This window comes from Diceros bicornis, chromosome 30 (genome assembly GCF_020826845.1).
Source record: "Diceros bicornis minor isolate mBicDic1 chromosome 30, mDicBic1.mat.cur, whole genome shotgun sequence".
Lineage (NCBI taxonomy): Eukaryota > Metazoa > Chordata > Mammalia > Perissodactyla > Rhinocerotidae > Diceros > Diceros bicornis.
This window is the reverse complement of record NC_080769.1, coordinates 10,533,766-10,561,099: the sequence shown is the minus strand read 5'-3', so window position 1 is coordinate 10,561,099 and position 27,334 is coordinate 10,533,766. Positions and strand designations below refer to the sequence as shown.

General features: G+C 39.3%; 2 pseudogenes; both read right to left on the bottom strand.

Annotated features, from left to right (window-relative positions):
- On the bottom strand, positions 1-27,334 carry LOC131394447 (zinc finger protein 559-like; annotated as a pseudogene).
- On the bottom strand, positions 14,200-16,145 carry LOC131394157 (zinc finger protein 559-like; annotated as a pseudogene).

Below are 27,334 nucleotides of genomic sequence, written 5' to 3'. Positions count from 1 at the left end.
AGCTAGGGTAACTGCTGAAGAAATGGACACAGTAGGTCTAACTCACAATCTATAAGAAAAAATAGAATAAGAAAAAAACTTAATTATTCCAAAGGTAAGAAAAATGAGGGAAAAGAAACCAAAAAAAGTAGGTAAAATAAAAAGCATAAGGTGAGATGGCAGAAAATGTCTATTTCAATAATCACAATAAACGTACAAGTAAGTGGACTAAACTCTACAGTTCAGAAACAAAGACTGCCATGTTAGATTAAGATAAATTCCAGCTCTATGCTCTTTCATAAGATGCACTAAAAATCAAAATAACACTGAAAGTCTGAATCTCAAAAATGAAAACAATATACCTACCAGGCAAATATTAACCAAAAAAGTTTGTTTGGCTAACTTAATTTCATACATTTAAGACAAAGGGCACTACAAAATGTGACTACATCAGGGTATAAGGTTCAATTAACCAGGAAGTTATAAAGATTCTGAAGTTGGATACATAAGTAACATAGTCTCATAAAATTTATAACCAGAAGTTAACAGAATTAAAGTGGAAATAAAGCACCATCGGTGTAAGAGACTTTAACACACTTCTCTCAGTAATGAATAGATCAGAGAAAAAAAAGAGGATATGAAGATTTCAATAATAAAATATACAAGCTTAATCTAAAATACTTACAAGCACTATGCTCAACAAATGGAGAACATATATTGTTTTCAACCACATGTGGAATGTTTACAAAAACTAGTCCTATTGCTATACTATAAAGCTAGTCTTAAACCTTTCAAAGAATTTGTACACAGGTATGTTCTCTGACCAAAATGTAATTAAGTTATATATTAATAACAGAAGAAAACTATTATATTGAACCATATGAAGCTGGCATTTTAGTAGATAAAAAAAATGACTGAATGTTAACAGTTTTGTATTTTCTATTATTCTAATAGGAAAAAAGCCACATATTTGAAGTTTAGAAAAAATCACACTTATGATCAGTTCTAGGTACCAAAACTTGTAGGTTGTAGCTAAAGTGGGTCTTAGGAAAAAATGTAAGCTTTATATCCTTATATTAGAAAAGAAATGAAGTTAAAAATTAATCTAAGTTTCCAACTTAAGAGGATGGAGTAAAAAAACCTCAAAATACATGAATAAAATTTGAAGGAAAGAAAAAAGAATATGATATGAATATGAACTAGAAAACAACAGACAGGATTAATCAAGCAAAAAAATTGGCTCTTTGAAAACGATTAAAATAGGAAAAAGGTCAGATTATTCAAGAATAAAAGAGAGAAGGCTTATAAAGAAAATGAAAAAGCAAAAAAGAACACAATTACAGATGCTGCAGAGATTAAACATATAAGATATTATGAATAGCTTTATGCCAAACAAGCTCAAAACTCACAGGTAAAAGATCAATTACTAGAGAAATAAAACTTACTAAAAATGACTCCATAGAAATAACTGAATAGTATTAAATAATTACAAAAATGAACTGAACGGTGACAGTTGTATGACACTGTGAATGTAATTAATGCCACTGAATTTCATATTTAAAAATGGTTATAACAGCAAATTTTATATTATATATATTTTACCACAATAAAAAAATGTAAAAAAATGAAATAATTTGGGCTGTTGCTGACCCCCTCAGTGAGGCTCCAGGTCTCCTCAGCCCTGATAACTCACTGCCTGGACAGATTCCTTAAAAAAAACCCAAAAACAAAAGCAATAACAAAGTAAAGAACTAGGCGTTTAAATTTCCCCCACAAAGAAAACACCAGGCGCGGAGGTTTTATAGATCAGTTCTGACTTTCAAAGAGAATATTCCAACCTGACTCAAAGTCTTCAGAGATTAGACATACTCACAAAGATTCTGATTTCTTAAACTATACTTCAATGTATTTGGTCACATGTTTGCATATTACTAAATATTAGCAGGGGAAATAACATCAAATCTATAAGGCAAGAGTTAGATATCTGGAAGGTTTTATTTAATTTAGCCTGCACGCAAAACTCCAGAATTGTGCATGAACCAAAACGTCATGTTTGCATTTTGATTAGACTATTACAGTACCACAGGGGAGGGGTGGGGGGAGATGGACATGGCCACTTTTAAAAAAATTTCACATAATAGTTTTACTTATCTTTGTTTCAGAGTATAAAGTGAAGAGGAATGTTCTTTGAGACTGATAATATTGATATCAAACATGACAACCCATTGTAAGAAAACAAAATGATAGGCAAAACTCATTAATAAACATAGGTACAAATATTCTAAGGAAAATAAGTCCAAATCAAATACATCAGTAAATGAGCAAGTTAACACATCAAAACCAACTTGGATTTATCCCAGGAATGCAAGAGAGCCTTATTAGAAAATCAATTAATATAATTTTGTTTCATTAGTAGATCAAAGGAGAAAACAGTATGATCATCTCAATGATACAGTAAAAGTGTTTGATAAAAACCAACATTGCAGGGGCCGGCCCCGTGGCTTGGTGGTTAGGTGCGCGCGCTCCGCTACTGGCGGCCCGGGTTCGGATCCCGGGCGCGCACCGACGCACCGCTTCTCCGGCCATGCTGGGGCCGCGTCCCACATGCAGCGACTGGAAGGACGTGCAGCTATGACATGCAACTGTCTACTGGGGCTTTGGGGGAAAAAATAAATAAATAAATAAAAAACCAACATTGCATCATGACTTAAAAATAACTTAGCCAACTCTATAAAAAAAAGACAAAAAACCGGGCAAAACATCTAAATGGATACTTTTCTAAGGAAATACAAATGGCCGTTAAGAACATGAAAAGATGCTTGTTATTAGCCACCAAGAAAACATAAATCAAAACCACAATGAGACAGCATTTCACACCCATTTCGATAGTTAAAATCAAAAAGACAAACAAGTATTGGTGAGGATGTAGAGAAACCAGAACTCACATTTTCCTGGTGGAAACATACAATGGTGCAGCTACCTTGAAACAGTCTGGCAGTTCATCAAAATGTTAAATATAGAGTTATCATATAAACCAGCCATTCCACTCCTAGGTATATACCCAAGAGAAATGAAAACATAAATCCACACAAAACTTGTGTATGAATGTTCATAGCAACATTATTTATGATAGCCAAAAAGCGGAAATAATCCAAATGTCCATCAAATGACGAGTGGGTAAATAAAATGTGATGTATCCATACAATGGAATGTTATCTGGCCATAAAAAGGATGATTTCATTTATATGAAATGTCCAGAATGGACAAATCTATAAAGACAAAAAATAGATTAGTGGTTGCCTTGGTCAGGGAGGAAGGGAGGAATTGGGAGTGACAGCTAATGGGGATGGGGTTTATTTTTGGGGTGATGAAAATGTTCTAAAATTAGGTTGTGGAGATGACTGCACAACTCTGAGAATATATGAAAATCTACGGAATTGTACACTTTAAATGGACGAGTCATATGTGAATTATATCTCCATAAAGCTATTATAAAAAATAATTTTAGTAAATGAGGAAAATAAGGAATAGAAAGGAATGCCTTTAATCTGAAAATATATCAAAAACGTAGGGCAAACATCTAACTTACCGGTTACAAACTAAAGGCGTTTATACTAAGACACAGAAAAAGACAAATGTGGCTCCTCCTAATCAAGTTAGGAAGTCCCAGCCAGTGAAGTAAACTGGGGACAGCGGGAGGGCAGACAAGAGTAGGGAGACATTAACAGATTGGAAGATTGCAGAGAAAAACTAAACGTGTCATCATTCATGGATAATATGACCGTATATAAACATCCAAAAGAATACACAGCTAAATTATTTGAAAACTAAGAGGTCTGCAGCTTACTGGATACAAAATATACATTCTGAAGGTTCAAAATAGAACAAGTCCAATGGAGGGGGGCAGTTGGCAATACCTAGCAACATTACACATGACCCAACAACTTCACTTCTGAAAATCGACTTTGTCCAGACGTATGAAAAAAACATGCACAAGCCCACTCAGATGGGAACAACTCAGTCGTCCATCAACAGGGCACTAGGGTGCATCTGCATAATAAACTCTAAGCCAGGGGAAAAAAAGGGGGGGGGGGATCTCCGTGAACTGACGAGTATTTCAAAATATGTCGTTAATGGAAAAACATGAGCTACAGGAAAGGTCATTTCCTTGTAGAAACACAGTCTGACTTGCGGAGAACTTTTAAAGAAGGGAATACAGGAGATGGAAAAAACGCCCCGCTGACGCGCCCCGATCGCATCTCTCGACCCGCGTCCTCCCAGAGACCAGATCGACGCTCAGGGCGGCCGCTACGGACCCGGCGGGCGCGGATGGAGCGGATCGGAGCTCTGGAAAGAAAAGCTGTGGCAGGCAGAGGCGCCGGGGCTCCCGAGCGGCCGCACTGGGAACGTGCCCTTGACCCCACCCCACTCCCGCAGGGCGCTGGCCGACCCACAGGCAGCACCTGGGCCTGAGCCCGGCCGGTGGAAAGTCCACGGATACAAAACTTCCAGCTGGAGCACCGGCAGCAGCCCCAGAGCAGACGGCACCGCCCCCGGGCGCGCACTTCCGCTTCCGGTCTCCGGCTGTGAGGGGCGGGAAGAGAGCAGGGAGGCGGGCCAAGAACGAGGGGCTGAGAGGCGCGGCCAGGCGGCAGCTGCTGAGTTCCGGCCAAATGCGGGTAAGAAGCCTTATGTATTCATTTTAAGGAAGAAGAAATAGAGGCATATCAAGTAAAATAACTTGCTCTTGATGGGACAGCTAAGTAAAATGGTCCGCAGGAACTTGAGCCCCGGTCTTTGACTCCCTACCGTCTCTCCAAGACTTGGACAAGGGGAATGAGCAGCCTCAAGGGAAAAAGGGTCCAAACCTCACCTTTTGTCCATTATGGATTCTGTTGTGGGGTCATACCCTCTCCCCTCTTCCTAACCAAAGTAAGTCCCCCAGAGGTCAGAGATGCTTTTGTCCGGACTCCAATTTAAATAATTAAACTCTAGTATTAAAAAGCAACTGAGGGGCCAGCCCGGTGGAGTGGTGGTGAAGTTCATGTGCTCCAATTTGGTGGCCCGTAGTTCCTGGGTTTGGATCCCAGCGCAGACCTACACTGCTCATCAAGCCATACTGTAGCAGCATCCCACATACAAAATAGAGGAAGACTTACACAGATGTTAGCTCAGGAACAATCTTTCTCAAGCAAAAAGAGGAAGATTGGCAACGGATGTTAGCTCAGGGCCAGTCTTGCCCACCAAAATAACAAAACAAAACCTGAGTGTCTCAGTTAGTGCTTTAAGTTACCTGCCAAGAGATGGGTTCTTATCAGGACCAAAAGGGGAATGACTCTTACATCTGCATAATCAGAAAATCTCAATCTGGTAGTAGAGAAAAAGACAGATTTTAAGGTGCTTTGGGGTTATTACTAAATTTAGACACCCTGAACTCAGGATTTAAAAGATCTCAATAGCCCCCACTTTGTGCCTTTTCCAGACACCCCCGTGAATAAAACATCTGCATAGACACAGGAGGATTTAAGAATAATTAAGAGTATCATTATTAATATTATTTAACAAAGCCACCCAGAACTGGAGATCTGTGGTTACAAGAAATCTCAACCCTTCCTGGCTGACTGTGCCTCACCAACTTGAGACCAGCTCCATCAAAATACCTGCCCATTAACAGAAGGGCCTTCCAGTGCTAGTGACTTAATTACTAATATTAAATTTAATGATTGGAACCATGTGTTTAAAGGTAAATTTTTCATTCTATAGTCCCCCAAAAAAAGATTTTAAGGAGGCTAGGTTTTGTTCTTTACCACATAATGAGCACAGCCAGACAAGGTACTATTAGGTGAACTGTGAGGATATTTACACATGTTTATCGATCAAGGATTCTGGCCTTTGCTCTGGGGACAAAGCATGACATTTTGAGGCAGAAGTAAAATGCCCACTAGCCCTCCTAAGCTCTACTATAAACACACACTACACTGGCCAATAACTCTGCCCTGGCCATCTGTATTTATGCACTGCTGGGCCGGCCTAGTGGCGTAGCGGTTAAGTGTGCACGCTCCACTGCTGGCTGCCCGGGGTTCAGATCCCGGGTGTACACCGACACACCGCCTGTCAGGCCATGGTTAAGTGTATTTATGCACTGCACTAGAACCCCATAGCCTGTTTCCAGAGGAAATGACAAGGCTGCACATACAGATACAGAGGATAGACTCTTTGTTCATGGGAATGCAGCCTAGAAAAGAGAGTTCACTCATAAAATTGATTCCATTGTTTAATTTTGGGGTGAGCGGGAGAAGAATGTTGCAGAAGGTCAGCGTCAAATGACCCAGACAGTGGAATGTCTCTTCTCACCACAACCTGCTATGCTCCCTCCACAATGAACAACCCTGGGCCCTCACCTCAAGGCTCTTCCACTCACAGGACCACCAAGGGTTGCTCCTACCTCCCATAGGTGCACGGGGGGGGGGGGGCATTAATTTTATTTTTATGTCAAACATAAGCCCTGAGGGGACCTACATAGATGCCTTCAAGGTGCCAAGCAGCACTTGAGGCCAGGAATGAGGTTGGAGTACAACAGATGTGAATTTCCCATTTGGATGAAGCTCATTTGAGAAATAATGACACAGGCTTCTCCTATGGGGGCTCCTATGGGCTTTGACAGTCCAGTGACGTTTGGGTAGAAACTCTGATCATTTCCTCACAAGCATTTGTAAAAGTCACGTTAGGGTAACAGCATTTATACTAAGCCACCACAGGTTAACATGAATCCAAGAACACGTTGTAATGCATTTGCCTAAAATCTCTGATCTCTTAAAGCAATTAAAAAAAAACACACACCTCAAAATTAAAAACAGGCTTTCCAATCACAATAGGTAGCTTTTCTTCCATTTGAAACCTTCACATTTCTGATTTTGGTATTGACCAAATTTTCAGGTTTTTAAAAATGACTACTTTAGAATTTTCTCTTAAAAATCAAAGGTCCCTCTCATCACTTATATCAGGATCAAAAACTGGCAAAATTGCAACACATATGAGTTAAGAGCAGATATTTGAATACAAATTCCCAGACTAAATCTGGGGGACTTGGGGGTTCAAAATCAAAATCTCTAGCTTCATTACATGCTCATGTATACTTTAAAAAAAGTATCTACCTTCCTTCGTCAAATACTAACATTATTTTTCTTCCCAATTGACAAATGAATGAAGGTTTTGTTCCTCTTGTTTCTGATGACAGCAATAAATCTTTCATTTCCTTGAGATTCCTGAAAACCAACATATATAGCTGTGAGAACCTGAAATTAAATCAATTGTACTGTTACAGAGGCCAAAACAGCAGGGAAAAATAAATACCTTTCTTTCTACTTTTCCCTGAGTTTTAATGGCTCTTAATTTGAAAAATAATGATTACTAAGAGGCAAAATGATTGACGGAAAAAGGTCAGTCTTATTCTGATATGATTTCACTCAGACTTAATAGGTCTCTGGGGCCACTGATGGGGGAGTTTTCAGGTTCATTGTGGGATCTGCAGAGTAAGTGGCTTACTAATAAAATCATGTGCTTAATTAGTGTCATATCTGATGTCCAACAAGAGTGTACAAGATGTGTATGTCCAATCAGGTGGATACAATTTGCTGTGTAACTTCCAAAACAAGAGAGGGGAAAGAAATGGAAGGAGATAAAAATTATCCATTCCAGGATCACAGTCGCAAAACGATGGACCAGTCTTCTTCACCTGTCAGGGCCCAGTCTAGGACTGCCTACCTGTCTTTTACTCACTTTTCCCAAAACTTGTTCTAAGAAGATTTCTTTGTGTTTCCCGTTCTTTACAATTAATAGTTGGCCACATTTTGAGAGCAAGGGCAGATTCAGTTCTGCTGGCAGTTTTGGGTCAGCTGAAACTTTGACACTGGGTTTCTATGTGCAGATATCTGTCGTAAAATTGAACTGTTAGTTCTCTGCCCAGAGGAACAAAATAATTCTGAAAATCTGGCCGCTAATACAGAACCCAGAGGAACATAAATTGGTTGTTGTTAATTCTGGATGAGGCCAGAATGCCCAGAGTCATCAGTAACTAGGGTTCCTCTGTTAGCTCTAAAGACTGGATGGATTAAAGTGAAATATGGTGTGCTAGAACCCATCAGAAACAATGGCAGATATTTCATGTTACATAAATCACGTAAGTAAGAACAGTGGCTCCCTCAGACAGCTATAATGAAGATGAAGTGAGTTGATCCATGGAAAACTTTTAGGGCATTTCATGGCATCCAGTAAGTGTAAAATTACTGTGAGCGCTCATCGGCCCTTGACAGTCATGACTGTTAGAAAGTTTCCACTGACATTTAGTAACAAAATCCTTTGCCTTGTTAATGATCTCATTTAACAAATGGAAAATGAGTTTTAAGAGAGGCTAAGGGAAGGGCCCTGGACACACAGCTGGAAAACAATAGCAGCAGGACCCACACCCCAGTAGTCAGCTCCAAAGTCTGAGCCCTTAACCACCTGGGCTACTTCGGCAAAGAGCAAGTCTAGAGGCTGTGCTTCTCTGAAGCATACTGAGACCCTAGAATCTTCCCAGTCAACTATCTAGACTATTTTAAGAGAGTAATAATAAAAAAGGAGAATAAATCTGTTATGATTATGACTGCTGTGTAACAAACCACCCAAAGGCAGTGATATATAATAGTGGTTGACAAAACCTGGTTGCCAGACTGCTAAGAGGCCTGAGACATTTTCAGAGGCTTTGAGGTCAAAACTACATTTGTAATAGTTCTAAGATATTTACCTTTTTATCATGTTGACATTTATACTGATGACACAAAAGCAATGGTGGGTAAAAGTGCTGGTGCCTTAGCAGAAATCAAGGCAGTGGCAGCAAGTTGCACAAATAGTCCTCGTATTCTCCACTGCCACACACTCATGATAAAAAATCCAGTTTTCCTAAAAAGTGTCCTAGAGGGAGCAGAGAAATTTGGAACACTTACATCTGTGACCATAACCATGGCAGCTTCTCAACATTTACAAACCTTTCTGATATGACCACTAGCTATATTACTGAATATTGTTTGACATTGTATAATAAAATAGGTCAACATTTGAAAAATATGCATCACACAATGAACTATCTTCCATATGAGCAACCCCTGATGGTACAAAATCATTCATGGGTAAAATATCCATTCAAAGTGCAAGACAAACCAATTAATGTAATAGAATAGGAAGAGTTCACTGACACAATTTCATATTCCACAGTGCAACTAATCTTTAAGCAACTATTATTAGTTGAGTTTTGGTAAAGTATCAAAGAATATCCAAAATTATCTGAAACTACTTCTCCCTTTTCCAACTATGTATCTCACCAAAGCCAAATTTTCTATATATACTTCAGCCTAAACAACTTACGGCAAAAAATTGAATGCAGAAGTGGGTATGAGAATCCAGCTGTCATCTATTAAGCTAGACATTAAACAGATTTGCAAAATCTCTTTGTAAAACATGCCACTCATCTGGTAAAGAAAAAAAATAATCAATGACACACATTAAATATGGTAGGGCAGACTTTTTTCAGGACCATCAAGATAGGTATAGGGACCACCACAATGCTGTTTTGCAGTCGAGGAGAGACATTGGGCTCAACTCCGAATACAGCATGGGCAAGTGGGAAGGTTACAGCCAAGGAGCAGGGTGGGGGTCAGTGGATGGAAAATTACTAAGATGAAACATCAGGGGTAAAGGAGATTCTGGCTAAACTGACCTAAAAGGATCATTACTTAAAGGCAGATCAGGGTGATCAGAAATCACCTGAAGGACGGTGGAGAATGAGGGACCAGATCAGGTATCAAGAGTGATCAGATTTGGAGGACAGGGAACTCACTGAACTGACTTAGCAGGGTTCTTGCTAAAACTGGATTTTATAAGGAAGTGCACAGATGGACCTGGGAGAAGGTTCAATAGACTGATTAAAGTTGGGTCAAGAGGATACTCTTTGTCTCTTCTCACACTTTTTGTTGCCATTGGAAAATAGTTATTTTTCATAAATATTTTAAAATTTTGTCTTAATTTCTAAGATGTTAAATACTCATAGATATAATACCCATAAAATAAAGCATTTTGGGGTACTCAATTTTAAAAAGTATAAAAGAATCCTGAGGTCAAAATGTTTGAGAACCGTTTGTGTAGAATCACCATCATTTTGTTATGTTCACAGATCACAGGTCAGGAATTTGGACAGGACCAGCTGGAAGGAATAGCTTTTCTCTGCTCTACCATGACCAGGGCCTCAGCTGGGTAGCCTTACACAGCTGAAGGTGACTCAAAGGCAGGCACCTGGTATCACCTGGAGACTCTTTTGCCCATGTATCTGGTGCCTTCCTTGAAATGGCTAGAAGACCGAGAGCAGCTCATGACCGTTGACAGGAGCATCTCCACATAGCCTCTCCATGTTACAGCATGGCTGCTGGTTTCCAAGGGGGAAGCATACCAAAAGGGAGCATGCCAAGATAACCAGGAGGGAACTGCATGGCCTTTTATGGCCCAGCTTAGGAAGTCACATCACTTATCATGTACTCCTTTAGGAGAAACAGTCAAAAGTTTGCTTAGATTCAAGGGGAAGGAACAGTGTCAAAGAATTTTGGGGCCATATTTTAAAACCATCACAGCCTGCCACAAATTGTTTACATATCTCCCACATATACAGTCACTGCCTCCTAAAACCATGCCAAAATCTCATGCCTGTAGAATCAGACTTAGCTTCTATGTCCAGGATCTTGATATCTAAATCTGGCTCAATCTGGAAAAGAGTGCTTAGGTTTGTTTTCTTGAGTATTACTCTCAAGTTGAAGATTTTGAACTAAAGAGACAAGTTATCTACTCCCTACACACCCAACATATAATTGTGAGACAACGACAGGATAATCAGAATAGACATTCATATTAAAAAAAGGAGTGGGGTAGGAGGAATGGGACACCCACAGCAGACAATGATCCATAGCGATTTTGAAATTTAGGCAGGAACATCCTGCCTGTTCCTTGTTTGAGGAGCAGTACTGCTCCATAGTAATGATTCTCTGGGGAGTTCTGCTACCTGAATCATACATGCTTTTCCATAGAAGATATGCCATTTATTTATTTATTTATTTATTTTTGTGAGGAAGACTGGCTCTGAGCTAACATCTATTGCCAATCCTCCTCCTTTTTTTTTTTTTTTTTCCTCCCTAAAGCCCCAGTAGATAGTTGTATGTCATAGTACATCCTTCTAGTTGCTGTATGTGGGACACGGCCTCAGCATGGCCAGAGAAGTGGTGCATTGGTGCGCGCCCGGGATCCGAACCCGGGCTGCCAGTAGCAGAGCGTGTGCACTTAACCGCTAAGCCACGGGGCCAGCCCAGATATGCCATATTTTTAACTGAGTAGTTTTATAGACCTATTTCATCTTGCTCACTTCCACAGCTTGGGGGTTCAAAGGTCTCTATTTACTTTTTTTAAGAGTTTTTTTGAGAGCAGTTTTAGGTTCACAGCAAAACTGAGCAGAAGGCACAGAGATTTCCCATATGCCGCTGCCCCCATACCTGCATAACCTCCCCCTCTATGAACATCTCTCACCAGAGTGGCAAATTTGTTAAAACTGATGAACCTAGAATGACACATCATTATCACCTGAAGTCCATAGTTTACATTAGGGTTCACTCTTGATGCACAAATTCTATGGTTTGGACAAATATATAATGACAAATATCCACCATTATAGTGTCATACAGGGTATTTTCACTGCCCATCCTCTGCTCCACCTATTCATCCTTCCACCCACCCCCTCCCCCAACCCCTGGCAACCATTTATCTCCATAGTTTTGCATTTTCCAGAATGTCATATAGTTGGAATCATACGGTATGTACCCTGTCCAAATTGGCTTCTTTCACTTGGTAGTATGCATTTAAGCCTCTATAAACATCCACATGCAAAAAACATGTACGTGCAGGTTTTTGTGTGGACATAAGTTTTAAACTTCTTTGGGTAAATACCAAGGAGTGCAAATACTGGATCGTTTGGTAAGAGTATCTTTAGTTCTGTAAGAAACCGCCAAAGTGGCTGTACAATTTTGTATTCCCACCAACAAAAAATGAGATTTTCTTTTGCTCCACATTTTCACCAGCATTTGGCATTGTCAGTGTTCTGGATTTTGGCCACTGTAATAGGTCTGTAGTGGTATCTTATTGTTGTTTTAACTTCCATTTCCTTGATGACATATGATGTGGAAGATCTTTTCATATGATTATTTGCCACTTGTATATCTTTTTTGGTGAAGTGTCTGTTAAGGTCTTGGGCACATTTCTTATTCAGGCTGTTTATTTTCTTATTGAGTTTTAGAGTTCTTTGTATATTTTGGGTAACAGTCTTTTAACCAGATGTGTTTTTTTCCAAGTATTTTCTGTGACTTGTCTTCTCACCCTCTTGACAATGTCTTTTGCAGAGCAGAAGTTTTTAATTTTAATTAAGTCCAGTTTATCAATTATTTATTTTATGTATCATGCCTTCAATGTTACATTTAAAAAGGTACTACCATAGGGGCCTGCCCAGTGGCATAGTGGTTAAGTCTGCATGTTCCACTTTGGCGGCCCAGGGTTTGCCGGTTCGGATCCTGGGTGTGGACCTACTCACTGCTCATCAAGCCATGCTGAGGTGGCATCCCAAATAGAGCAACTAGAAGGATGTACAACTATGACACACAGCTATCTGCTGGGGCTTTGGAGAGAAAAAAGGAAAAAAGGAGGAAGACTGGCAACAGATGTTAGCTCAGGTCCAATCTTCCTCAAAAAAAGAAAAAAGGGGGGGGGGTTATTTTCTAAAAGAAAAAAAGTATTACCATACCCAAGGTCATCTAGATTTTCTCCTCTTATCTTCTAGGAGTTTTATAGTTGTGTGTTTTACACTTAGGTCTGTAATGCATTTTCAGTTAATTTTTATGAAGAGTGTAAGGTCTGTGTCTAGATTCATTCTTTCGCAGGTAGATGTCCAGTTGTTCCAGCAGCATTTGCTGAAAAGAAGTGTCTTTACTTCATTCCATTGCCTTTGCTCCTTTGTCAAAGACCAGCTGACTCTATTTATATGGGTCTATTTCTGAGCTCTCTCTTCTGTTCCATTGATCAATTTGTCTATTTTTTTACCAATATCACACTGTCTTGATTAATGTAGCCTTATAGTAAGTCTTGAAGTCAAGCAGTGCCAGTCCTCCAACTTTGTTCTTTTCCTTCAATATCGTGTTGGCTAGTCTGGGTCTTTTGCCTCTCCATATAAACATTAGAATTAATTTGTTGATGTCCATAAAATAAGCTGCTAGGATTTTGACTGGATTGAATTTATAGATAAAGTTGGGAAGAACTGACATCTTGACAATATTGAGTCTTTCTATCCACACACATTTATTTAGTGCTTGATTTCATTCCTCAGAGTTTTATAGTCTTCATCATATAGATCTTGCACATCTTTTGGTGTGCTAATGTAAATGGTATTTGTTCATTGGTAGTATATAGGAAAATGATGATGATTTCAAGGATGTGTGTGTGCGTCAAAACTTAAATTGTACACAACAATATGTGCAGTTTATTATATAGCAATTATATTTCAATAAACCTGTTCATTAAGAAAACCAACTTCAATAATAACTCAAACCAAAGACTAACAACAAGAAAAAAGATATTTGAACAGTCACTTCACTGAAGATACATGGATGACAAGCACATGTAAAGATGCTCAGCATCATTAATCTTTAAAACTATGGGTCTACCGTAAAAAAATACACACACAAAAAGGCAAACTTATTTAAATAAAAATTTACTTGGGTTTCTTTTCCAGTATCAATTTTCTTATATGCAATAAGTGAAAATTTGTACTCCAAAAGTTTCCCAAATTCCTTACACTTAGGTTTTATTTAAAAACTTTTTTTCTTTTTTTTTCCCTTGCTGAGGAAGATTCACTCTGAGCTAACATCTGTGCCAATCTTCCTCTATTTTGTATGTGGGTCACTGCCACAGCATGGCCGCTGACAAGTGGTGTAGGTCCACACCCAGGAACCGAACCTGAGCTGCCAAAGCGGAGCGTGCCGAACTTTACCACTAGGCCATGGGCTAGCCCCTTAAAAACCTTTTTATAACAAAAGTTTTTCATTAAAAAAAAAACCTTTTAGGATTTTTATTTTTATAAAAATATATTTACTGAAAGCATTCTGATATTTTTTATTCATACAAAATCTTTCCAGTGTGACTTTTTACATGTACAGTAAATTAACATAGCCTTTTCCACATTCCCTACATTTCTAATTTATAGTTTCTCACTAGTGTGAATCATGTTTCCTAATGACAAAGAACAATCGAAGGCTTTCCTCTATCCATTTTACTCATGGGATCTCTCATAATGTGTGCTTTCATGCTTTCCCATAGAGGAGGATAAAAACTAAAAAAATTCCTACACTTTTTACATTCATAAGATTTTTCACACCTGTGAAATCACCGCTGAATATTAAGGTATAAGGCAGAGCTAAAGGCTTTCCACATTCCTTACAGTAAGGTTACCTCCAGTATGAATTAGTACATGTTCAGTAAGTGTGAGAAAGTACTGAAGGCTTTCCCACATTCTTTACAAGTATAAGCTTCTCTCAAGTGTGAATTCTTATACATTCAGTAAGGCATGAGGAATTACTAAGGTTTTCCCACATTCCTCATATATATGGCTTCTCCCCACTGTGAGTTCTTAAATGTCAAATAACATATGTGGATCGAGTAAAGGCTTTCCTACATTCCTTACATTCAAAAGGTGGTTCACCAGTGTGAGGTTCTTATGTGTACTGTAAGGCCTGAGGAAATGGTGAAGGCTTTCCCACATTTTTTACATTTATATGGCTTCTCTCCAGTATGTGTTCTTTTATGTTGACTAAGGTGTGAGGAATATCTAAATGCTTTCCCACATTCCTTACATTCAGAAGGTCTTTCTACACTGTGAATTCTTACATGTTGACTAAGAAATGAGGATCTAATACAGGCTTTCCCACACTGCTTACAATTACAGGGTTTTACTCCAGGGTGAGTTTGCACATGACTTTTAAAGCAAGATGAATTACTAAAGGCTTTCCACATTCCTTACATTGATAAGGCTTCTTGCCAGTGTGCGTTCTCATATATACATTAAGGTGTGAGGAACTAGCAAAGGCTTTTCCACATTCCTTACATTCATAAGGCTTTTCTCCAGTGTGAGTTCTGTGTTTTATAAGACTGAAGAATCAGTGAACACTTCCTCACATTTATTACACTCATACAGTTTTTCTCCAGTGTGAACTCGCATCTGAATATTGTTTTGAGACACAAGTAAACTCTCTGTCACACTTCTTACAAACATAGTGTTTCTCTCTAGTATGAAATCTTATATGTTTAGCAAGATGTGGGGAGTAAGGAAAGGCTTTCTCAAATTTCTTATATTCCACAGGCATCATTCTACTGTGAGTTCTTAAATCTTGAGTAAGATATGAAGACCAAGTGAAGGTTTCTTACATTCTTTATATTCACAGGTTTTTTCTCCATTGTGAGTTTGCTTGTGTACACAAAGGCTTACAGAAGGAGAATAAACTTTCCCACATTCCTTAAGAGCATATGGTCTATCTCCATCATGAATTCTTATACATTCTCTAAGATGTGAGGAAGAAGGTAAGCCTTTCCCAGAGTCAGTGCATTTATAGGATTTCTCTTGACTATAAGTTTTCTTGTGAACCATAAGATGTGGATTTTGCCTGAAGGCTGTTTCACATTGATTACATTTAGGAGGTTTCTCTCCACTATGGTTTTCTTATGTAGATTAAGGGCAGAGTTCTTTGTGAAGGCTTTTTCACACTATTACGCTCACAAGTTTTCTTTCTAATGTAAGTTCTCCTGTGAGTCTGAAGGTATGAGTGTTCACTCAAGGCTTCTTCACAATGGTTAAAGTTAAATGATTCCTCTCCAATGTGGTTTCTCTCTTGTTGATGAAGAGATTTATTGATAAAAGTTTCCCAGCTTTATTACATTCAGAGATTCTCCCCTCTGCCTTGAACTCTTTTACATTATACAGGAAACAAATCAGTATGATTGAAGTTTTTTTGCTTTTTCTTCCACTTTCACTGCAACGCATGGTACCAGACCTGCATGCTTTCAAGCAGAATGAAGTGACCATTCTGCTAGAAAGTTCTGTTCTATTCTTTATTTCACAGGGATTCTTACAGAGTTTAGCTGATAACTGATCGAGACACATTTATCAAAAACTTCATCTGAATTACATATATGGGAATAGTTAGCTGAGTGAACACTGTGAAGAAATATATTGTGAGGGGTATTTAAAGTATTTGCCAAATTCATGCTCAGAGACTCTATAAGAAACAGCTTCTTTTTGGGTGAATAACACTAGCCTCAAATGTCTGTCATGATTATTGTGCTGCTTTTCTATTTTATAGAATTTCCAATCTTCTACTAGTGTGGAAGGCAAGGAATTATATGTTGTGAATCTTACCATTTCCACCACACGGGATGTTTCCCCCTGGAAAATATTCTGCTGAGGTGCTGACCATTTGGTATTAAGACAAGTCTCCCAATCTGAAATAAGATAAAAAAAAATTAAGTTCTCGGAGAAATAAACGATGGAAGGAAGGTGTTAAAAATGAAGGCTGATGTGTATTTACTTTCAAACATTAACTTAAAATATATTTAAAAAGAAAAAGAAAAAAATGAAAACATAGAGATTGAGAAGTTTAGCTGTATTAAGAGTTAGGCAATGATAACGTGCTGTGGTCAAACTGGTAGGTGATTTACTAAGAAATGACTCTATAAACATTGCAACTGACAGTGAACAGAAAGCAGCATAACCAGGAAAACAAAGTTGAAAGAAATGGATAAAGAGCTAAATGCAAATGATAAATGTGAAGAAGAAATGGCACAGATCTTACTGTCAGGCCAAAAGGAAGTTTCAGAAGGTGGATGAAAAGTTAAAGAAAAAGGGAAGTTTGAGGTACCCAAGGAACCTCAGAAACCAAATGGCCTCAGCATTCTTAGAGGGAAAAAAAAAATCTTCAAAAGCTTCCTATTAACATTTCCAAACGGTCTGTACCTCTCATGGATTAGAGTTATTTCCCATAAAGAATCACATCTGCCTTTTCCCTCGCTTTGGAGAACTCTTCCCACTGTCCTCAGCTTTCCTCTTTGTTCCACCTAAAAGATCAGACCAGGTCTGCTCTCAGAGAAAGATGATTGATGTAAGAAGAAAATGCAATGCATGGCAAATACTTCCATAAACCAGGGGCCAAGATTCTGCTCTTGAGGGATATCAAATACTGTCTGGTATAATTTAAGAAAGAACAAAATGCTCATGCCAACTCTAATGAACCAGTAAACTTTCAAATAAAGTGCAAACACACACTCTCTCTCTCTCTCATTGGACACCAAAAGGGTTGCCGATCTTTCTCCTGAAACCCAGGCTCTTGTACATACATTTTTGAAGTCCTGAGCCTTTTATCCATAGAGAAAATAAAGCCAGTGCAATGAACAGATCTTCATTTTCATGAGGAAAACACTTGATGGTAAGGTCTGAGAGAGCAGAAACAATGTCTGCTCTGTTTACCACTGCATTGCCACTAATCAGCACAGAACCTAGAATACAGTCACTTTAAAAATATTTGTTCCTCAAAAAACTAAATGAAGAAATGGTATAAGCCTTACCTACTGCAACCAGATTCTTATAGTTCTCCAGCATCACATCTCTGTACAGGTTTCTCTGAGTCTGATCCAGCAAGTCCACTCCTCCTGGCTGAATTCCACAGCCATGTCCTCAAAGGTCACTGGATCCTAAACCATCACAAATATCTTGGCATCAGGCAATTACCATCTCCCCCAATATTCACTGGAGAGAGAGGAAGAGAGATCCAATGCCTAAGCAAGGTTCCATGTTGTCCCATTACCTCCCCCAGGGCTTGACCTTCTCCTCTCTACCTGGACATATTCACTGGTGATCTCACCCAGTCACGGCTTTAAGAGTACCTCTTTCACCTGACTGAATGTATCTATCTCCCCACAACTAGATTGTGACCTTTTCTAGTCTTATTTTTCTCTACTGACAGGATTTAACACAGTCCTGAGCACATTACAGACACAATAAATGTGGGTAAATCATTCCTCCAGTGACAGCACAAATTCTGAGAATTGCATGTCTGCTCTCTTACTGTCTATCATAGCAAAATGACAGCACACAATCAGCATGGATGACAGTCGGATTGAATTAGTAAACACCGTCGTCCCTTGGAATCCATGGGAGACTGGTGCCAGGACCCCACCCCACCGCTCCCCCCGCCCCACCCCTCACAGCCCCTAAGGATATCAAAATCCATGGGTGCTCAAGTTCCTTATATAAAATGGCATGGTATTTGCATATAGCCTACACACATCCTCCCGTGTACTTTAAATCATCTGCAGATTACCTATAATACCTAATACAATGTATATGCTATGTAAATAGCTGTTAAACTGTATTTTTAGAAAATGATGGCAAGAAAAAACGTATTCTTGAGGCTGTAGCACTTGACATAGCAAGCCATCCCTTACTAGCCTTAAACCCCTTGCTCTGGCTCTCCTCAACTCCCTCACAGTAGTGCTCATAGAGACTAAGTGCTTCTCCACTCATAATTTTGCTATCAACAGGGATATGCTTCTGTGACATGTCCTCTAGCCACACTTAACTTCAGCTTCTTTCAGCTTTATTGTGCAAATGCTCAATTTGTTCTTACTCACCTTACAGCCCACTTCAGCAAGTGACATGACACATTTCAAAAGAGCTAAGATTTTTATTTTCTTTTTTTTCCCCAGTAACTTTATTGAGATCATAATGGTTTATAACATTGTGTAATTTCAGGTATACATTATTGTTTATCAATTTCTGAGTAGACTTCATCGTGCTCACCCCAAACAGTCTAATTATTGTCCATCACCATACATATGTGTCTTTTTACCCCTTTCACCCACTCCCCACCCCCCCTCCCCGCAGTAACCACTAATCTGTACTCTTTATCCATGTACTTGTTATAGTCCACATATGAGTGAAATCATGCAGTGTTTTTCTTTCTCTGTCTGGCTTATTTTACTTAACAACATACCCTCAAGGTCCATCCATGTTGTTGCAAATGGGATGATTTTGTCTTTTTTTATGGCTGAGTAGTATTCCATTGTGTATATACACCACATCTTCTTTATCCATCAAAAGATCTAAGATTTTTATTTTCTCATAGAGAGATAATATTTTACACTCCCTTTTAGCCTTTGAGGGATTGCTTTGACCACTTTATTGCTTTTCAGGAGCCATTTTTCCACAGAAACAAAGGGTGCACACAACACAAGTAGCAAACGAGCCAAACTCAAAGCAAACAATGCTCAAACCAGCAGTGCTGAGGAATGACTGAGGATCTATGAAATGGCAGGAGGGTACAGCAAGGCATGCTTTCACATCATTTCATTTGCATGGATTCAGCATAGTACTCAGTGTGCAAATAATTCAAGTTTTGCTTTTTGGAACTTTGTAGAGTTTTTCTTTTTTTTCTTTTTGAGTATTTTTGAACCACGGTTGGTTGAATCTGTGAATGTGGAACCCACGAATACAGAGGGCCAACTGTACTGGGGATAACAGTATCATTTCCCTATGTAACCTGTCAACCACATGACAGGCCCTGAGGAAATTTAACTGCGGAGTCAGCCCCTAAGCAGGCCCTATTTACATTAAGAAGTTCTGTTCCACTAGAAAGAAACATGTCTACTAGGTAGGAAGAAGCATGTACTTTAATAAAAGAATATATTTTCTACTTACCTGAGAATAACCTGTCAGACATCCAGTGACAATCCTTTCCCCCTCTGACTTCTCCTTATGAAGACAGAAAAAGTCTTGAAAAAGACGACCTTGAGGAGAAGAAATAAAACCTGAGAACCCAGGCTGCCCCGTTTCCACACTCACAAGTCTGGAAGCCATTCCACACTGATTCTAAATGGACACACACACACACCTGCCATAAAATGCCCGAGCAGCCTGTCTCATCTGAAGTCAGAAGGGGTTTTAGGCTTTGATAAACAGGAGGAAGAGTTTAATAATCCCATTTTACAGATCGATATTAGAAGTCCAGAGAGGTAGAGCTGTTGCTTGCCAACAATGATAAAACTCATCTTATGATTAAGCAAAACCTCTCCCACAAAAATACACAATTTTACTCCTCCTTCCCAAATCCCAGGATTTAGACAAGAGGATATTCTTATCTATTTAAGCCTGCTCCTAGACAGCTTAGGAGAAGGGCTGTTTAGACCCTGATCACAAGACAGGCTGTTCACCAGCTAGTTAAAGAGTATCAACAAGGACTTACCACAAGGGGAAAGATCAATGGCTGGCATCCTGTGAGTCTGATAGTGAAATCTGCATGAATACTTCTTGTTCCCAAAGTCTCTTCAAGACAGTGTCTGAATTTAGTGGATAGGTCAATCTCAATTCCTCTTGATTAAGTAGTAATCGGGAGTCTTGCCTCATACCATCAATCTTCAAGGAGCAAGCATTACTCGTCTGTCATCAAGCATCATTCATTAGCTATCTCTCTGCAGAAGATGAAGTTATATATGTGAAAGCCAACAGAAACTGTAGAGTACTATACCACATGAATATAAACAATAACATTGCCATTTACTGAGTACTCATTATGTGCCAGAAACAGTGGTAGCTCATTATCAAAATAGTTATTATTAATGTCATTCAATAGTTGAGGCAACTAATGTTGAGACAGGAGTAGTAACAGGCCCAAGATAGCCAGTTAGGAAGCAGTGAGTCTAGGTCTGTATGCAGGTTACTCTGTCTCAAATGCCTGAACTCCTAAGCTTAGTGTTATTCTCCAGTATGACTGGAAGATGATCACGAAATGGTGTCTAAGAAATGATTAACACAGCAGATCTGGGTTGCTCAAACTCAGCACTTTCCTAAGAAAGGCCTGTCTTCAGCACCTACCTTTGGCTGGTCTTGTGGGAAATGACCTCCGAGTCCATGAAATATACTGCCTGATAAAGAGTGTTTTTGTATGCCAAAGAGCATGGGCCATACCATACCAGTTTGACCAGATTATTTAAGCTAACCATGTGATTGATGGTGAACACTTGTTTTTATATGCCTTAGACTTTGGGGCACACTGTATCAGTTCAAACCCTGGGGGGCTGGAGCCTGAGTGGCTGAAGTCAATCATGCAGGTGCTGCCTGGCTACATGACTGATCCCCAATAAAAACACCAAAGCTCAGGTGCTATAGACTGAATGTGTGTGCCTCCCCACCAAAATTCATATATTGAAACCTAATCCCCAATGTGATGGTATTTGGAGGCGAAGCCTTTGAGAGGTGATTAGGTCCCTTATGTGAACGAGATTAGTGCCCTTATAAAAGAGACTCTAGATAGCTCCCTTACCCCTTCTGCCATGTGAGGACACAGCAAGAAGACTATTAATCAAGAAGTGGGTCCTCATCAGACACCAAATATGCTAATGCCTTGATCTTAGTGTTCACAGCCTCCAAAACTGTGAGAAATTTCTGTTGTTTATAAGCTACCCAATCTATGATATTTTTGTTATAGCAGCCAACAGACCAGACTAATACATCAGGTGAGCTTCCTTGGTTGGCAACGCTTTACGTGTGATGTTACACATTGTTACTAGGAGAATTAAGCAATGCCCATGTGACTACACTGGGAGAGGACACCTGGAAGCTTGTGCCTGGTTTGTTCTAGAATCAGTCTCTTGTGTCTTTTCTCCCTGCTGATTCTAGTTTATTGTAATAAACCATAACCGTGGGTTTAGCAGCATGAGTCCTGTGAGTCCCTCTAGTGAACTGGTCAGTGTGAGGGTGGTCTTGAGGATCCCCAACACAAATGGTTTATTGAATTCAAGTATCTTTGACAGTTTCTAGTATTAGAAGCGCTTGAGCAACTAACGGCCATCATGGGTGGTCCAGAGATTCCAGGAGGCATGAGAAGAGGTTGCCAAAGCCTTTACAGTTAAGGAGTCTCTGAGGACACTAATGGGAGTGCCTGTTTGATTTTAATTTGAAAGTAAAATTTGTAAATGAGGCATATGTTGACATCAGAACCCAAAAAGGACTAAAAGATGTTGGACTTAAGTGTCATTAATAAGCGTGTCAAATGAATCTCCATGGAGGAGGATATCATCAATGTAAAGCCACATAGCCCAGCTTGCCTTCCTTCAAGTCCTTACATAGGCTTATGCCTTCATTTATGATGCAAATATTTATGAAGGGCCTTCTCTTTGCTACATGATACACTAGGCACTGAGGAGAGAGCAGTAAACTATAAAGAAAATGCCCCAAACCTTAGGTATCTCACATGCCAAAGGGCTAAGCACATGATAAACATATTTGTTTTTATATTTTATTTATTATACAAACACATATTTGTATTATATTAGTTGGTGGTAAGTGCTACAGAAAAGCGTAGATGAATGGATAAGGAATATTATCCTCCACCTCCCCCAAGACACACACGCATACACCCAAAGATTTTTCTTTACCAACTCAAGACCAGTCCTGGGCAAGATTATGATAAGATAGGAAAACCACCATTTCAGAAAACTCTTGAAAACTGAAATCTGGCTTGCCTAAAAAGTGATACTCAACTTTGATTCAAAGCATTAGAATAAGACCATGGTTCACAAAATAAACTCAGAATACATTTCAAATGCTGGTCTACTGCATCACAGTATCAGCTTAGAAACACTCAAATAAGAGATCTGACGCTCTCTCCTCGGTCCTCCTACCAGAGGGCATAAAATGTACAGAGTGGTGGCGTGCTAAATCAGAATTTGCCAAAGTTTATCTATTTTATAATTTTTCCAAAAAACTCACCTTTTTTTCCATTAAATTTTGTCTTTATTTTTATTCCTTTTTCACTTATGCTTTATGTTCATTTTGTTGATCTCTTTCAAACATTTGGAAATTATAGCCGAGTTCATTTTTTAAACATTTTATTGAAGTATACATTCAAACAAGTACAGAATTGCAAACGTATAGTGTATTATCATCAATTTCTATACCCCTGAAGCACTCATTATGCCTCATCCAAATCATTACTCCTCTCGCCTCCCCAAATGGAAGCAATATTCTGACTTCTAACACTATAGATTAATTTTGCTTGTTCCTTATGACAGGATGGAACCAAACCTGGGCCCTTTGATTTATCCCACCTGGAGGAGGGGTAGCCTCCCCTGTCCTCAGACTCTTGCCAGATGCCATGGTGCTGGAGGATGTCACCCGTCCTCTAGACCCTTGACTGCTGAGGAAGCCCGTTTGGACTGAGTGAATAGTAATGAGAATTCATGGACTATGTGGATGGCACTGCTAACCATCATACGTGATGGAGCCTGATGGAATACTGCTGCTTTCCATCCTTTAGCCATGATGTCTCTAATAAAGGCGGGGACCCAAGAAACAACACACTTTACCAAACTTCAGGGAGTCATCTTAGCACTGAATGCCCTGGACAACAAATGGCCCCATCTTCATGTTTATTAAAAACTATTGGACCATTACCTAAAAATATGCATCAAAATCACACATTACTTTACATATAACTATGGCCACAATACAAGGACTTGCCAGGATACTCCTTATTCCCTTTGGAGCCACAGACATTTACTGGTAGTAACCAAGACACATTTCACTGCTTAGAATACAAAATGCTTGGCTCTTGCAAAAGGTATTGAACAGAACTTTCATGTCCCCGATAGGTCACAGATAACTGAATTAACTGAGATACATAATGGTCTCCTGAACAAATCCTTTTCAGATTCCAGTCCAACAAATAAATCCCTAAAGGTCTCTATTTTGCCCCAGGCCTTAACATATATTGGTGAGTTTTTAATCTTGCCCTCATCCCATAAGGGCTGGAGGCCAGATCGAGGGGACATACTCTCTTGGGATCTACTAACCACAGATTGTCCCAAAGACCAGGCAGCTGTTCATCTGATATGGGACCCATATGAACTTAAACTTCCATCAAAAACCAAAAACCCTGTCAAGTACAGCTGTAGACCATTCTGGTAACTGTGGACTTATTATTATTGGTCTGGGTACTTTCAATGGTTTATAATCCAGAGGCCCAAACTCTCCAAATAAGCCATTATTTCAACTAAACATGGCAAATGTTGAGATCCACATCAACTGGAGTGGGTACCCACTTGAAAAGGACATTCTCGTTTCACACCTCCTAACATCACTCTGACTGAGGAGCTCACTGCTAGTGATGACATCACCTCAGACAACATCACTTCAGCCCAAGATCTCGCCATTGGAGATGACTTCACCCTGACACTAAAACTTGTGCCCTAGCAACCCCACGGACTGCTTCTCCTAAAGCACAAATTGGATGTAGGATATTTTTTATTTTCTTCCTTTGATATTAGGGATTCTATTATGATTCTGAGTTCCCTATCTGCTTAGCCCATGATCCAGGTATATTTCTTGCTCTCTGCCAAAACATACACCGCTACACTCCCATGCCTACAGAGAAATCTAGTAGAGGTTACTGGTATCTGTTTCATTCCAAAAATTAATGAACTGTATGATTCCAACTATATGACATTCTTGAAAAGGCAAAACTATGGAGACAGTGAAAAGATCAGTGGCTGCCAGGGGTTGGGGGGAGAACAGGAAGAGCACAGAGGATTTTTAGGGCAGTGAAAATACTCTGTATGAGGCCATAATGATGGACTGGATACATGTCATTACACATTTGTCCAAACCCACAGAATGTACACCATCACGAGTGAACCATAATGTGATCTGTGGACTTTAGGTGATTATGATGTGTCAATGTTGGTTTATCAGTTATAACAAATGCAGCACTCTAAGTGGCGGATGTTGATAATTGGGGAGGTTGGAGGAGGTGGGGAGAGCAAGTGTCATATGAGAACTCTTTGTACCTTCCCCTGAATTTTGCTGTGAAACTAAAACTGCTCTGAAAAAATAAAGTTTTAATTTTAAAAAAGAAAAAAAAAATTAGGACAGATTATTACTTCCCCCAGGAGGCACTTGCCTCATATCAGTCAACCCCTCGACCTCCTGGGGAGAGGACCACCCACTCCCTAATGCTTTATCTTACTAACCCCTCCAACTTTCCACCATGACCTTCTGCCTCAAGACCACAATCACTCCTTCCTTCTTGGTTACACGCAGTACCACTAATCTTTACATATACTTTACGAACTTATCAGCTCATATCCTCCAATAACACAACTGCCAGACGTGCCACCCTGATCTGAGCAAATTTCTAAAACACTTTACAACTCCACCAAGATAATGTTAGGGACCACAAAAAATTTTAGATTTATTTTCTTGACTAATGCCATATAAACTGGAAACTTAATTAAGGGCTGGCCTACAAAGACTCCTTGTACTTCTACTTGTGTTCCTCCTTTCTACTATCATGATAAAGTGTTCTCTGTGTTGTTTAAGGCAACTTATGCCTTACTCTCTAAAAGTCTCCACTATCATCACCCCAAAGTTTCCTTACCATGATGTCAAAACATCAGCATACTGATTGTATTGTACACATACACATACAGACATACATACAAACACATACACATATTTTTTTTCTATATAGTACAACGTTTTGATATCTGAAACAGAAACCTTTCTCTAAACCTGGACTAGGTCTATGTTGCTACTGTGAACATGAACTGTGGCTAGCGCAACTGAGAAACCGAATTCTTAATTTTATTTACTTTTAATTAATTTAAGTTTAGAAATAAAATTGATTCAGTTACTAAAAAACTTTTGAGTATGTTTGGAACAATCTGGGTTTGTAAATCTACTTTTTCAACAGTAATTTTATGAAATCTAAATACAGATCAAGCATTTCCGATGAAAATTTAGCACCCACATTGAGATGTGCTGTAACTATAAAATACACACTCAATCCCAATGAATTAGTATGAAAGAAATGTAAATTTCCCATTAATAATTTTTATATTGACTACATCAGTCATTAATTTCACTAATAATTTTCTACAGATGAGTGGATATGTTGGGTTAAATAAGATGTATTATTCAAAATAATTTCACATGTACTTTTTAATTTTTCTAAATTGGCTGCTAAAAATTTTTTAATTATATCTGTACCTTGCATTGTATTTGTATTAGTACTGCTCTAGATCCAATATCCATTTTATAAGAACTACAAGAGATAGACAAGTTAATTCAACAAAATCATGGGAAAACAACATCATATCAGAACGCCAACATTTTACACTACAACTTTCCTGGAATCTTCAAAAACCAAACTTAAATTTTAAAAAATGCAGGCAAATGTTTTAGGTGAAACAGATTAAAGAAATTAAAAACAAAACGTATTACACGCAAACCTTGTTTGGATCCCAGCTCCCAAAAAAAACGGTTATAAAGACAACTATAATAGATACTGGAAAACTGGAGAAATTTAATTTTCGTGGGTGGGACACTGGAGTTTTGTTTTGTTTTAGTAGGAGATTGTCCTCATTCTTAGGAGGTGCATGCTTAAGATTAACGGGTCAAGTGAATGTCTGCAATTCACCATTAAATAGTTCATCATGACAACAGCCTTACCACGAGAGACAAGACAAAATCTTAACAATCAGTGAATCTAGATGAAGGGGCCATGGATGTTCGTTTTGATGGCGCTACAGATTTTCTTTAGATAAGACTTTCAAAAGGAATACCTGGGAGAAAAATCCACCCGTCAAAACTCTTAACTTACGGTAAATTCAATTCCAACGTCTGCTAACAGACATCAGCCTGCATCGTCTTTCTTCCTAGAGACCTCTATATTTTGAAGCTTTGCGGATTACAGGGCTCTGATGGGGTAAATTTTGTGTTTCTATGAATTCCTTCACTCATGCATTTATTTATATTTACTCATATATAGCGCTCCCTAATACCTGCACGGGCTTCTCTTTCCACCGGAATACAACTTACCAATCTTCCATAACCGACACCCACAGCCGGAGCGACTCCACCGAGTGCTCACCGGGACCTGACAGAACTGCAGGCTGGTGAGGCCAGGCGGACGCTGGACCCGGGTCACGTGAACGACGGAGATGCTTTTCCTTCGGGAGAAAGGCCCCGAAGGTTCCTTTAGAGGCCTCTGAAAAGGGGAGGATAGCGGGTGGACAAGAGGCCTCGCCAACCCGCCTCCTCCTGGAGCTGCCGCCGCGACTCCCCCAGGCCGCGGTCCGGGACCCTCGTCAGAAACGCCGCCGCTGGGAAGCGCCCGCGGGAGGCCGCAGCGGCCGGGTC